Source organism: Pyrus communis, chromosome 7, assembly GCF_963583255.1.
Source record: "Pyrus communis chromosome 7, drPyrComm1.1, whole genome shotgun sequence".
Lineage (NCBI taxonomy): Eukaryota > Viridiplantae > Streptophyta > Magnoliopsida > Rosales > Rosaceae > Pyrus > Pyrus communis.
In genome coordinates this window covers 25,543,698-25,557,640 of record NC_084809.1, presented here as the reverse complement: position 1 = coordinate 25,557,640, position 13,943 = coordinate 25,543,698, and the positions used below count along the sequence as shown (strand labels likewise).

General features: G+C 36.0%; 1 long non-coding RNA gene across 1 annotated transcript; it reads right to left on the bottom strand.

Moving 5' to 3' along the window:
- Positions 1 to 6,422: 6,422 nt before the first annotated feature.
- On the bottom strand, positions 6,423 to 9,668 carry LOC137740901 (uncharacterized). Its single transcript, XR_011069185.1, has 5 exons — positions 9,444 to 9,668; positions 8,774 to 8,938; positions 8,332 to 8,422; positions 7,682 to 7,753; positions 6,423 to 6,676 (listed from the first exon to the last, which is right to left on the bottom strand). It is a non-coding gene; the product is annotated as an uncharacterized lncRNA (long non-coding RNA).
- Between the last annotated feature and the right edge of the window lie 4,275 nt (positions 9,669 to 13,943).

The window sequence follows — 13,943 nt, the reverse complement described above, 5'->3', positions numbered from 1 at the left end:
TACCTATTGTAGGCGTCTGATTTTTTTCTTTTGGTTGAATGGAGCAATAGGAGGTAATCCATATTGTTCACAAAATGTTTCTAACTCATATTGATTTATCTTTATTAACTTGTTTTGAGATTTTCATATCTATACATATTTTCAATCCTTCCTTCTGGATAATGTTAATTATATTTCCATAAGTAAGGGTATGATATGGTATGATATCTTCTTCATTAACTAAAACATTTCTGATTTTATGGGCAAAAATGTTTGGTAATCCATTAATGAATTTTTCTTTCCAAAATAGTTGTTTACTATCTTCTTTAATCATGACTCTAGACATAAACACATCTTTGTACCATCTAAAATCGCTTAGGATAGGACATCTTAGGTTACTAAGTTGGTCATGGATTCTGGAGGTGACATTGTTGGGTGTACCTATGAAATGTTCTATGATGGTAAAGAGTAGGGTATTAACTGCATCTGGGACTCCTTGTCCAATATGCGCATCAAAGATGGGTGTTTCATCCTCATTTTTTTCACTGCATGTTTGATTTCATTTCTTGACTGTTTAGTGAGATGTTTCTCCCACCAGGAATAAAGCATTCCCGTGAATCCGATGACCAAAAAGTCGACAACTTGTGTTTGACTAAGATTATGATTGGTAATATAACTATTAGCAACCATGGAAATGTGTTGTAGTTTGTTCAATAGTTCTTGTTCTGATAAACCATCTATATTCCATTCATAGAGTTTATCAGCAGAGACTGAGAATTGGTTTTGGATGTTTCTTTCCTCAAATTGAATGTCCAGGGATGTTGGCCTCGGGTACCAATTTTTTGTAAGAGTTGTTAGGTTGACTTTTTTGTTTGTGATTCGTTTTAATTCAAGATTTTGAAAAGCTTGTTCTACTTTCCTAATGGAATCAGTTTCAGTTTCATTTTCTGAATCTCATACTGTAGAAATTGTTTCTACATGAGACTCATCTGGATGTTCTAAAACATTGATTGTTTTTTCTTGCTTTAATTCTTGTAACATTTGATATATTTTTTGACTTATGGAAACTGTTTTCAAAGAAGTTGAAACTCAACCCTCGATTACAAAGATTATTCACAACCCCCTTAAGTTTCTTCAGAGGATTCAAGGGGATATTTGTGAACCTATCCAACCAACATGCTAACCATTTAGATATGTTATGGTGTTGGTTGATGCATCGACACCATGGTCACATGTTTACCTGTTGTCCATAAGCAACGTTGCATTTGCGAAACTCCTAGAACAAATTATTAAGCTAAGGGCTCATCATCCTGATTATCCGATTAAGTCGATCCGACTGGATAACGTTGGAGAGTTTACGTCACAGACTTTTGACAATTATTGCATGTCAGTAGGGATTGATGTGGAACATCTTGTACCTCATGTTCACACTCAAAACAGCCTAGGAGAAGCTTTCATAAAGCACCTTCAATTGATAGCTTGAACTTTGGTTATGAGAACCAAAATGCCGGTATCTGCCTGAGGCTATGCAATATTGCACGCAGCCATGTTGATCCGCCTGAAGCCCACCACTATCGAACCTGATTCACTGTTACAATTAGTTACTGGATACGAGCCTAACGTCTCACATTTACGTGTGTTTAGGTGCGTAGTTTATATGCCAATAGCGCCACCACTACATACCAAAATGGATCCTCAGAAAAAAAATGGGAATCTATATCGATTATGATTCACCATCAATTGTTGACTATTTAAAACCCTTGACAGGAGATCTCTTTACTGCACGTTTTGTGGATTGTCACTTTGATAAGACAGTCTTCCTGTCACTAGGAAGAGTTAAGCATACTAACGTTCTTAGAGAACGCCGTGAATTGTCGTGGTATACTCTCACTATGTCTCATTTAGATCCCCGCATTGCCCAATCTGAAACTGAAGTACGATAAATTATAGATCTTCAGAGCATTGCTTAGAGTACGCCAGATGCTTTTAATGATCTAGCTAAGGTAACAAGATCACATAAACCCGCTGCAAAAGCACATGCAAGGATATATGTACCCCATGTACGTCACAATCCCGCCTGGGAAGGCTGGACCGTCCCCGAAGGCTGGAAGGCCGCACCTTCCACGTGGCTCGATACATTGACGGCTAGCCAATCATCTGCTCCGACCCTAAAGCATGGCAGACCCTTTGATTCAAAGGATTCACAACCTCGAAAGAGGAAATCGACACCAACTAATGACCCTAGTTTGAATCCGACCAACACTCACTCATCTGTTCCAACGCATGAGGTTATTCTAGATTACAGTAATGTCTTAGATAAGATAAACCGACCTCCCAAGAATCGTGAGATTTCGGCCCATCACGCAGTATTGGATAAGGTTTGGAATAGGAATGAGATGATCGTCGACGATACATTTGCGTACACAGTAGCTACTGACATCATGCTTAGTGATAACATTAAACCATATTTCGTTGATGAATGCCGACGCATAACGGATTAGTCAAACTGGAAACAAGCAATCTAAGCCGAACTCAATTCACTTGCAAAACGTAAAGTGTTTGGACATATTATTCGCACACCACCACGCGTGAAGTCCGTTAGCTACAATTGGGTTTTCGTGAGGAAATGCAATGAGAAGAATGAAATAGTGCAATACAAAGCACGCCTCGTAGCGCAAGACTTCTCTCAACGCCCTGGGATTGATTACAAAGAGAGGTATTCCCCCGTAATGGACGTTATAACATTCTGCTACCTAATAAGTTTGGTAGTTTCTGAAAAACTGAATATGCAGCTTATAGACGTAGTAACCGCGTATCTCTATGGGGATCTAGATACGGAAATATACATGAAAGTTCCAGAATGACTTCTATTGACTGGTTCAAATAGATCTAGACCACAAAACACTCTCGATTAGATTGAGGAGATCACTCTACGGATTGAAACAATCCAGCAGATGTAGTATAACCGTCTGAGTAAATATTTGACAAGTTAGGATTATGTGAACAACGAATTATGCCTATGCGTGTTCATAAAGAAGTCACATTCTTGATCTGCAATCGTTGCAATTTACGTCAAAGACATGAACCTCATTGGAACTCCCGCAAAGCTTGAGGAAATTGTTGCACACTTGAAATCAGAATTTGAGATGAAAGATCTTGGGAAACCTTGATATTACCACAACCTAGAGATCAAGCATTGTTTGGATGGAATCCTAGTACATTAATCGAACTACACTCAAAAAGTGTTGCGCCATTTTAATGAGGATAAAGTGAAGCCTTCGAGTACTCCTATGGTCATTCGGACTCTAGATGCTAAACGAGATCTCTTCCATCCAAATGAGGATGAGGAAGAGATTTTGAAACCCAAAGTTCCATACCTAAGTGCAATTGGGGCTTTATTGTACTTGGCTTAATGCACTAAACCCAACATTTCCTTCGCTGTTAATCTTTTGGCTAGATACATTAATGCGCCCACACACAGGCACTAGAATGGTGTTAAAGATATTTTCCGCTACCTCAAGGGTACGACGGATTTGGGCTTGTTCTATACCCACGAATCTTCGAGTATTGCTGCCCCTTATGGTTATCAAATTAATTCTTGCCTTATTGGTTACGTAAATGCTGGATATCTGGCTGGTCCACATAAGGCACGTTCTCAAACGAGCTATGTCTTTACCGTTGGAGACACCGCTATATCTTGAAAGTCTACCAAGCAAACACTAGTTGCGACTTCTTCGAACCATGATGAGATTATCGCCCTGCATGAAGCATCGCTTGAGTGCTTTTATTTAAGAGCAGTTATGGAACATATTCGAAGTACAAGTGGTCTTACTTCCGTCGTTGACCTTCTTACGACGATCTTTGAAGACAATACAGCATGTATCGAACAGTTAAAGAAAGGATAAATCAAGGGAGACAACACCAAGCACATAGCACCAAAATTCTTTTACTCTCACCAGTAACAGTAACATCAGAACATTGAAGTTAAGCAAATCTATTCCCAGGACAACCTGGCCGATCTCTTCACCAAATCATTGCCCAAGTCTAATTTTCAGAAACTCGTCCAAGGAATCGGTATGCGTAAATTATCTGAGTTGAATCATTTGTAGTTCTCTTATTTGGAAGTTATGCCTAACTCAATGGGAGTATCCTGAAGCATACTCACTTGATCTTAATATACTCTTTTTCCTAGGAGCATTAACGAAAAACTCCCGGTATTGTTTATTTTAACGAAAAACCACATTTTTACTCTAAAAAGTCAATCCTTATACTATTCACTTACAACACATTTTTGTCTTTTTCGTTAAAATTCAAAGTTTTCAAACTCTTTTCATTAGTCTTCCTCTTTTTCCTACGATTAGGAGCATTTTTCCCCCTGAGTTTTTGCCACCTAACGAGGTTTTGATGAGGCACCCATGCTAGGATGATCATACTTCGTTGAGTTCATTGCTTTCGTCATGTTTTACGTTTGTTTTAGACACTATGCATACTTCTCACTTTTCTCCTTAGTCTATGTGTTTTCCCCATGCCTTGGGTTTTACCATAGCGAGATTTTATGAGTTTTACAACCAATTCATACTTTCTTTAAATTTGAGACTTGCGTTCACCCGTTGTGCTGATAACTTCATCAATTATTCTACCCTATCTGATGAAGATATGATGTGATGGTTTGTTGAGTATTTACATACTCAAGGGGGAGTGTTGCAATCATATTTAGAATATGAACATGATTATGTAAATCCTAATGGATTTAGGAATATCTCTTATATTCCTATTAGGAGTTGATTACCTATTAAGAATTGTAATCCTCAAAGGATAAGGATTTTACTTATCCTACTACTATAAATAAATGCACAATGGAGATGATACAACACACACCTCACAATTAAATCTCTCCTCTCTCTTGCTACCGTCAGCCCCCTCTCTATTCCCTTAGAATAGTTCAGCTAAATAGATCTACAACAGAACTGAGGTAGTATTTGAGAACTATGAAATTTTAGAGAATTCTAAATTTACGCTAAACCTTTTATTTTCATCTTTTCTACACTTGCATAAATTAGTGCAGCCGCACTATTGAATTAACCGTGAACATGGGCAAACACAAAATCACATTAACTCGAATAGTGGCGTGACGATATTAAGACCTGGTTTGGTACTGAGATGATTCTGAAAAAAGCTGGTATCAAAAAAAGCTGGGAGCTGTTTTTGTGTTTGGTAAACATTCAGCTTCAGCTTTTTTTCACAGTTTTGAGTGAAAAAAGCCAAAAACAAGAACCTGCAAAACCCAACTTTAAAAAACTGGTTTTTATTTTCACATTTGTTTTACATAAAAGTTTACCAAACACTATAATACTGCTTTTTTTTTCTTTCAAAAACACTTTTACAAAAAAATTTACCAAACACTCTGCTGCTTTATTTCACAGCTGCTTATTCTCACAGCACAGCAAAAGCAGTTTAAAGCAGCTTTTTTTCAAAGCACAGCAATACCCAACCAACCCTAAAGTCATTTCGGCCCACATTGTATTTCAATTTAGATTAGTCTGGGATCTCGGCCCTAAACCTATATAAGCCGTACATTCCCATATTAGGTAATTGAACTGCTAGATTAAAGCTAATTACACCGAATAGCGTAAATTCCGGTACAAATAATATCTACTGATTTTATGATATTGAATGGAGATACTATTTATAACGTGTATAACACCAATATAGAGTACATAAGCCTAACTGGATATACGCACCTCATACATCCATTAGGATTAAAATACTTGCAAGATGGGTTTGGTGCCAATTGAAAACGCAATGGGATGATGCACCAATTTGTTCAAATCCGGTAGTAAGATTGAAATAGCGTTACTATCTAGTCTTCTGCTAGTTTATGAGAATTGGACAACAAACAGATTCAATTCTTTATATTATATAACAGTAAGCGAAGCAACAAGTTAACTCGCAGTGAACATGATTTAACTAGGTAAAACCTCACCACTTAGAGAAATTAACGTTCACAGGCATTTTATCAGGCAAAAAACAAATCACTATATATAATTGACGAGTCAATTTTATACTTTATATTTTATCCTAATCTTAGTTATAACTAAAAAAAAAATGCCCGTGCTCTACCGTGGGTTTTGAAATCGTAACCCACAATTTAACATACCCATTTCTAAATTATTCAGAAATCACTCAGAGAAAACTTCAAGTAGAAGAACAATGAGTTCTCAATCAGAAAGAACTTCTATTTCATGCAAGTTTTTTTGTTCTAATTTCAGGGCTTAACAATGCAAGATTGGAATTTGCATTTGGTTCAAAGAAGTACGATAAACTGATAAGCAAAATGAACTAAAAAATTAGAAACTATTCCAATTTGATTATCCGTTCAGGTTCAAAAGGACAAAATGAAGAATATTTTTAAGCATCCAAACATCAATTAAAACTAAACAATTAAAAGGAATAACACTAAAGCGTTTCATTGAAGACATAGATAACATATTTGGTTCTTTGCATCTAAAATGGAAAACATTTGCTTTCCTATATGCTCTGAAGTTTGCATAAGTGCTGGAAATTTACAATATATAAAGAGACGATCTCATAATAAAACACATTTGAAGGAAAAGTAATAAGAAAAGAAAATAGTGTTTTTTACCTATGATCCATGTGAGGAGTAGAATTTCCAGTCACAATTGACAACCCAAGAGCTCTGTAAATCAAATATGTAGGAAAAGATCAATAAAACGTGAATAACAGTTTCTCAAATCAGAAAGTAACATTTATTTGAAAAGATTCAGACTCATTTTGGATATAGATAAACAATGGCATGTTAAAAACCAAAATGATAAGGCATTCAACATTCAACATTCACGTAAAAAAAAATGATATACATGTTATCCATCAATGTTTTGGTAACAAATTCCCAAATTGCTCTATCTACCAAACATTTGCAGATCTATAGTTACAGATATTCGCTTTTATGATATTCAACCCAATACCCACATTATTGGCAAAACCATATTGTATAGATCTTTTGAGCACCCGAGCCAATGACAATAACATTGAAGGCAACTACAAAAATTGTACATTATATAAAGAGGCAATCTCAGAATCAGAATGCATTTAAAAGAAAAGTAATAAGAAAAAAATAGTGGTTTTTGCCTAACTCCATGTGAGGATCAAATTTTCAGTCACAATTCACAACCCAAGAGCCCTATAAATCAAATTTACAAGAAAAGATAAAATAAGAAAGGTAAATTACAGTTCACAAGTCAAAAAGTAACATTTATTTGAAAAGATTATTATGGAAATAGATAAACAAACAATGACATTAAAAACCAAATTGATAAGGCATTCAACAATCAAAATAACCCACGAACCCAAAAACACCAAATCATCAATCATGGATCTTTACAAATCATACAACCTTTTTATTATAAAAAAAAATGTCAAAATCAATATTTTATGGCTACATATTTTCATCAGTCAATCAATACACACAAAACACAAAATCATATACTCGAGAAAAATTCAAACCCATAAATCCGAAATTAGCAATTTTATTTCTTACCCCCCAAAAACAATCCAAATCTTAGTGGTTACATTCATTAGTCAAGCACTCAACCACTCAGGCACATCAACTACAACTTGGGAATGTTATGCAAATCTTAGGCAGCTTGAATCATTAAATTTGAGTTGGAAGAAGCTATGTTACCTGCTCTGCTAGTTAAGGAGTGTCACCAAATTCGGCACTATCATCAGCATCAACACATTTCACACACTCCCGCTTCCAAAACATTTCACAAAATGGAAAACCAAATGAGGTTATGTAGCAGAAAAGATTGACGGAAAAATAGATTAAGAAAAGCAATTAATATTAAATATAGAGGATGAATGATGTTGTCCATTAAATAAGACAGCTGTATATATTTCTCAACCATGAGAAAACATCACATTAATAGAGGCATTAATCCTAAGTTTGCCATTCATTGTTGTCGGTCTAAACTTGATGACATATTGTAAAGTCCTCTTACATACAGATTAATGAAATATTAATTTATTTCCATGAGTTATTTGATTTTGTAAATTCAAAATAATTGAAGAATACTGGAAATTACTAAACCCCATCACAACATCCCATTAGTAAAAAATCAAAGACAAAAGTAAATTACAGTTTCTTATATAACATATCCATATCTTTCTAAGCATCCAAAGATAGCATACCCAAAATACCAAATTCAACTCCAATATAATAAAAATTTAAAAAACAAATTAGCCAAATTGGAATAGTTAGATCAAATAAAGATTTAAGTCAACCAATTACACAAAATAATTCATGCAAAGTACGCTCCTAAGAAAATATACCACTATGGGGGTGGAGGAGGCCCAGGCTCAAATGGTGGAGGACAGCAGGCAGCAGTATTTAAATATACCGCAGCAAGACGGAATCCACGAACTGCATAATCAAAACCAAAATTTTAAAATTTATATTTAAATTTAAATTTGAAAAAAAATGTAGTAGAATTGTATAATGAGAAATTCTTCAATGTGGATAAATTAATCTTGCGGGATGCAATCAGTTGTATTGGGCTGGCAACCGGCTTATGCTCAAATCCCACTAAATTTATCATACACCCTTCCAACTACAATTCAAAGGAAGAAGTTCCAAGTCCGTGCATAATGTTTGCTCAACTAAAATAAATTTCTTTTCATGATTAAAATAGCCTACCAACCAACACTCATTTGATAAAATTGAACATGTGGAGTTACATATCCACATATTCCACATATTTAAGATAGAACAAACCTTATCATGAAGACCACCCAAAGGTCCATTAGTGAGTTGTGTGACCAGAGGATTTACTGCACTTGAGTTTCCTTATGCAGCTGCAAGAGCTATGAGCTTACGTTGAACGTCAGCCACTTCTCCGCTTAAGGTTTGAGTCACCGATGATGCAGAATTAATAGCTTCCTGCAAAAAAGTGAAATAAGAAACCTTCATTTGTTAAAATGTGGGTAATTACAGTTTTCTCCATTGATTAAAACATCATCCGATGGTGTTTTCTAGGCTTTTTTTCCCTTCCTTTCGCAGGGCATTATTTCATAAGCCATCTGCAGATTGCAACTGATAGAATTGGTGTTCTTTGAAATAATCATAACACTTCACAACATAATTGCAGCAATTTATACAAATTCCAACAACAAATTGTCAAAAACAATGAGAATAATTCCCAAAAATTTCAAATCTTTTGGGGGTTCAGAGTAATTACCAGAGAGACGAAAGCTAAAATCAACATTAGTCCAATTTTTTCAAAATAAGAACAGCTCCGATCTGAGAAATACAGTGCAATTCTGAAGAAAAAAAGAGAGAGCGAGAAAACCCTAAAATCCCTAAGAACCCTAATTTATAAACCCTAAACAAACGCAAAAGGAGAGAGGAAACTCAAATAAAGGGAAAATCGAGAAATTCAACATACCATAATCGGAGCGAGGACGCTTTCCGACAGCCAAATTCATCAACACCGGAGGTGGTTGTCGACCGTCACTGTACCTCCATTTTGCCTCCGCCATGTTTGAGGCTCGATCGTCACTACTTGGTTTGTGGGCTTGAAGCCGAGAGATATGGGGAGCGGAGAGAGAGGAAAAGCAGAGGAAAATGAAATCGAAGTTGATTTAGTTGGCTCTGCAATCCGAATTTCAGTATAAATAGAAACCTTTTATTTATTCTATTATGTTTCTTAGTGTTTAGAAGACAATTTTTTAGGTAAGATTTATTTAGGTAAGACTTTAGGGAGGCCCTATTTTGATGATTTAAGTTTATTTTTAATGTGTTTTTTATCCATGTTCTTAATAATATTTTATTTTATGATTGTTTGTAACTAGTTTCTTTTGCCAGGGCTAGGCAACAAGCCTTAGCAAGAATATCTAGTTTCTTTTCAATTTGCTTATGATATTATGCATACAAGTTTTGAATTATTAATCACTATGTTGAAACTTTTTATTTGTCTTACTGATTGGGCACCATTAGAATATTTAGAAAAGTAATTAGATGCAATTTTGACGGAGGGATATCCCTGTAATTGATTAAGGCTTCTTGTGGCTAATATGTGTAACTTCTTAGGATAGACGACACGTCTTAAGGGTTATATGGTTTTTCAAAAGTTTCACAAAACTTAATAAGTCTTGCATGTTCACATTCGATCTAGATAGCAAGGACGGGTTGCAGATTATATATAGGTTCTATGTTGGAGGTTCCAAGTAGGACATACTTTAGCAAAACCTAACCTTCAAAATATACATATGTAATTCATAAGTAATTGGAAGAACTGTGTAGGATTATTAAGGTGACAGCAAAACCGTAGTGCTCAAATTTACTTTCAAAACTTTTTTTTTTTATTTACTTTCTCAGTTTATTTAATTGTTTTTACTAAAATTTTGTTTCTAAATTTTAGGTTATAAAATCATCTTTTTCTAAACTTTGTTTTCATATAATTAATTAAGATTTGGTTTTAACATAAATTATTCATTCAACCCATGTAAAGAATGACATTGCTAGAGCCGACTATATTACGATTACCTTGTACTCTTACAAGTATTTTTAAGTGTCTTTATCCTAACTTTTACAGGTGGTAAAAATCCTATCAATAATCAAACAATTACAAATAGGACCGGCAAAAACCCAACTTAGTAACCTCCTAATATAAGGTTGTTTCTTCTCCACACCCTTGCTACTTAAACATGATAGAATGCTTGTTTTCCGCTCCCAGTCTCTTCTAAGTTACACAACTGGGAACGCAGTCATCAATCACCTTGGAGCTCAAACTATTACCACAATTTTATTCACCTTAATCTCATGTGTAGAGAATCTTTAAGAGTAATTTTTTTTTGGCAAAAATCTCCAAGGTAATTAAAGTAGGTTAAATTACACTATAAATTCTGACGTGACATGTTGTGACACGCCCTGATCCCGATGTCACACGCTGATCCCGATGTCCGTGGGATATTGGGATGGTCATTTGTTGGACAACACCCGAGGGTGACGAAAGCCATTTATTAAGTGCAAATGCTGAAAACTAAAAAAATATGAATAAGAATAATTGAAATTTAAATATAATTAATATACGAATGAGGAACATGTTCAGAGCATACACTAATTTAGAACACTAAAAGGAAAGCAATATAAAATTTAATGAATAAAGGAGTGGGTCATACACCGAGAGCACTCGAAGATGCCGATGCGGAACTGCCTTGACATCGGGATTGTACGCTTCGATTCTAAGTCCTGATGGGGGCACAAAACAAATATGAGTGGACCAAGTTTTATGAAAACTAATAGCACAATATATAGTAGGTTTTTCCGAAAAACCCTAGCATGCCATAAAACTTTTCATAAAACGTATCTCGTATATAGTGTGCTAACTAGTGGTATCATAATCACTTAAAGGCAGAACATATAACTCTTCCTTCGGAACACTTCCTTCACAAATATCAATCGCCCGCAGGCTCCTACAGCACCCAACCTGAAGGTCAATATAAGTATCAATCGCTCGAAGGCTCCTACAGCACCCAGCACCCAACCTGAAGGTATATAAGTATCAATCACCTGAAAGCTCCTACAGCACCCAACTCGAAGGTCACTAATAAGGACCACTAGATACGCACAAAACCACTGAAAATAATATTTCCAAACATAGGTACGTGTATTTCAAAAGCATCTTCATAGTATAAAGTCATCCATCATCTATATTATAAAGAAGTGTATGAAAACATGTTCTAAATAGTATATCGTCATCCATCAAATACCCTACAAGAACATGGTTTTGATAGAAAATATGGTATTCCAAAATAAACTTAGTATAGCATGATAATCAATTTCTCATAAAAAGTTCACAAAACATAGTAAATCATATTTTTCATGTATGCATTTCTACTATTAAAACATGCATTTTAGAAGGGGTCAATTCACATATACTTCGCTGCCGAAAAGCCGCGCAAACTAGGGAAGATGGAGATGCCACAATATATGCACCTAAGCACATAAAGGGTCCAATTAATAAAACTATATTATAACAATTGAATTTGGGAAACGGACGTCAAAAAATGGATTCAGGACATTGAATTACCCTAAGAAGGGTCCCGGTTAAATTTTCAAAAAGTTAAAAAAAAAGTCAACAAGGGAATATTCCGTCTGATAGGCTGGAAGGTTTGGGCCGAATGGCCCTAGGGTTTTTGAGTTGGCTCCAAGCTTCACATGGCCCAAGGGCCTTAGTTCACTTATGATTTTGGGTTAGGTTTCTAAGTAAAAAGGTTGGGGGTTTCACGGGCCTTAGGCCCTCTTTGCACGGCCCAAAAAGCCTTGGCTCCTTAGGGCTTTAGGCTTGAAAGCCCGACCTGAGTTCAACACATAGGTCGCCAAACCCAAAGGAAGAGAAAGGCTGAAACACAGCCGGGGACTTCCCTAGCTCCAACAGAGCTCGAAACATAACCATTTCACATAAACCAAAATACCAAAATGAAGCCCATGAAGCAAGAAAGAGATCTTTACCAATTTCGAGGCAAATGGTGGCTGGAGTTAACCGAAAAACGCCTGCAAAGGCCGAGTTCTCGCCGGAAAATATGAGGGAAAATTCCTGATCTGTTTTCACGTCCAAACCTTCACCAAAATCACTTTTAATCGTCAATAAAGTGATCTAGCCTAAGGGGGAGGAAGATAGAAGGAGTTTCGAAGCTCACCTTCAACGGGGACGGCGATACATCGTCGGAAATGGATGCATAGTAACTATGTCGTGCTATTTGAAGGAGAAGAAGAGTTTTCCTTGCTTAGTTTAGGATCTAGAATGATGGTTGCTTGAGGGATAAGGTTGGTGGTGGGTGCGTGGGTGTGGTGCTCGAGCCAAAAAAAAAGAGTGCAGAGAGAGAGCATAGGTAAAGAGGAGAGAGTTAGGGAAAAGAGAGAGAATGAGAAGATGAAGAGAGATTGGAGTCGGGGGACACAAGTAAAGGGGTGGGCCCTTTGAGCTCACCAATTAAGACCCAAAAACCTTGTTTTTTTAAATAAAACAGGGATGAGGTCTTACAATCTACCCCCTTTAAAGAAAATTTCGTCCCCAAAATTTGAAATAACTTACTACACTGAAATACTCGAAAATAGGGAGAAGAAAATAAAAATTAAAATATATATATACACACACGTAACAAATAAATCAAGTCAGAGTAGTTGCATAAAAGGAAAAATGCCACACCGTCATGATCGAGTTGCAATGATTCCATCTTTCATGCCTCCAGGCTCATACCTTCTTCCCCTGTCAGTGTACAAATAAAAACCATACTTTATAAAGATATAAAGCTAAAAACATATATCGACACAAGGTCAAAAATATGTACGTAAAATCTGATAGCGTCAAAATAAATATGTACAAACATATAGGTTGAAAACTCGTACTAAAAGCCAAAACCGAAAACGAAAGTGGGTCTCGCCCAAACATATGTAATGTCATGTATTACGAGAAAAGTTATCTTTGGGTCGAGCCCCAACAATAACAAATCAGTAACATCTACCGTAGAAGGGTCTTCATGCACACTTGCTTGACGAATAAGCCATTAATATCACAGTCGACTGCCCGCGATATCGACCACACATTTTGTTGTCTCGATAAGCAAGCAGTGATTTCCTAAGGGTGCACACTTTCATATGTCATAAATTCAATCCTCCGAAAACAAGTTCACAAAACTCTTTTGTTAACTAGTGTTGCATGTAGAAAACTCTCGTACCATGTTGCAAAAAGTGCCATCCCCATGCGAACAAAATAAGAAATGTCGTCGTGACGACTTCATCCAATACCAAGCATACCATCTTTCTCAGTTCTTCCAAATGTGACTAACTACACCAGTGTTTCACCATTAAAGAATCCATTTGAAAACAGTATCTTGGAATTCAAGAGAAGTGGCTACCGTGTTAATGGTATAACCAAAAGCTC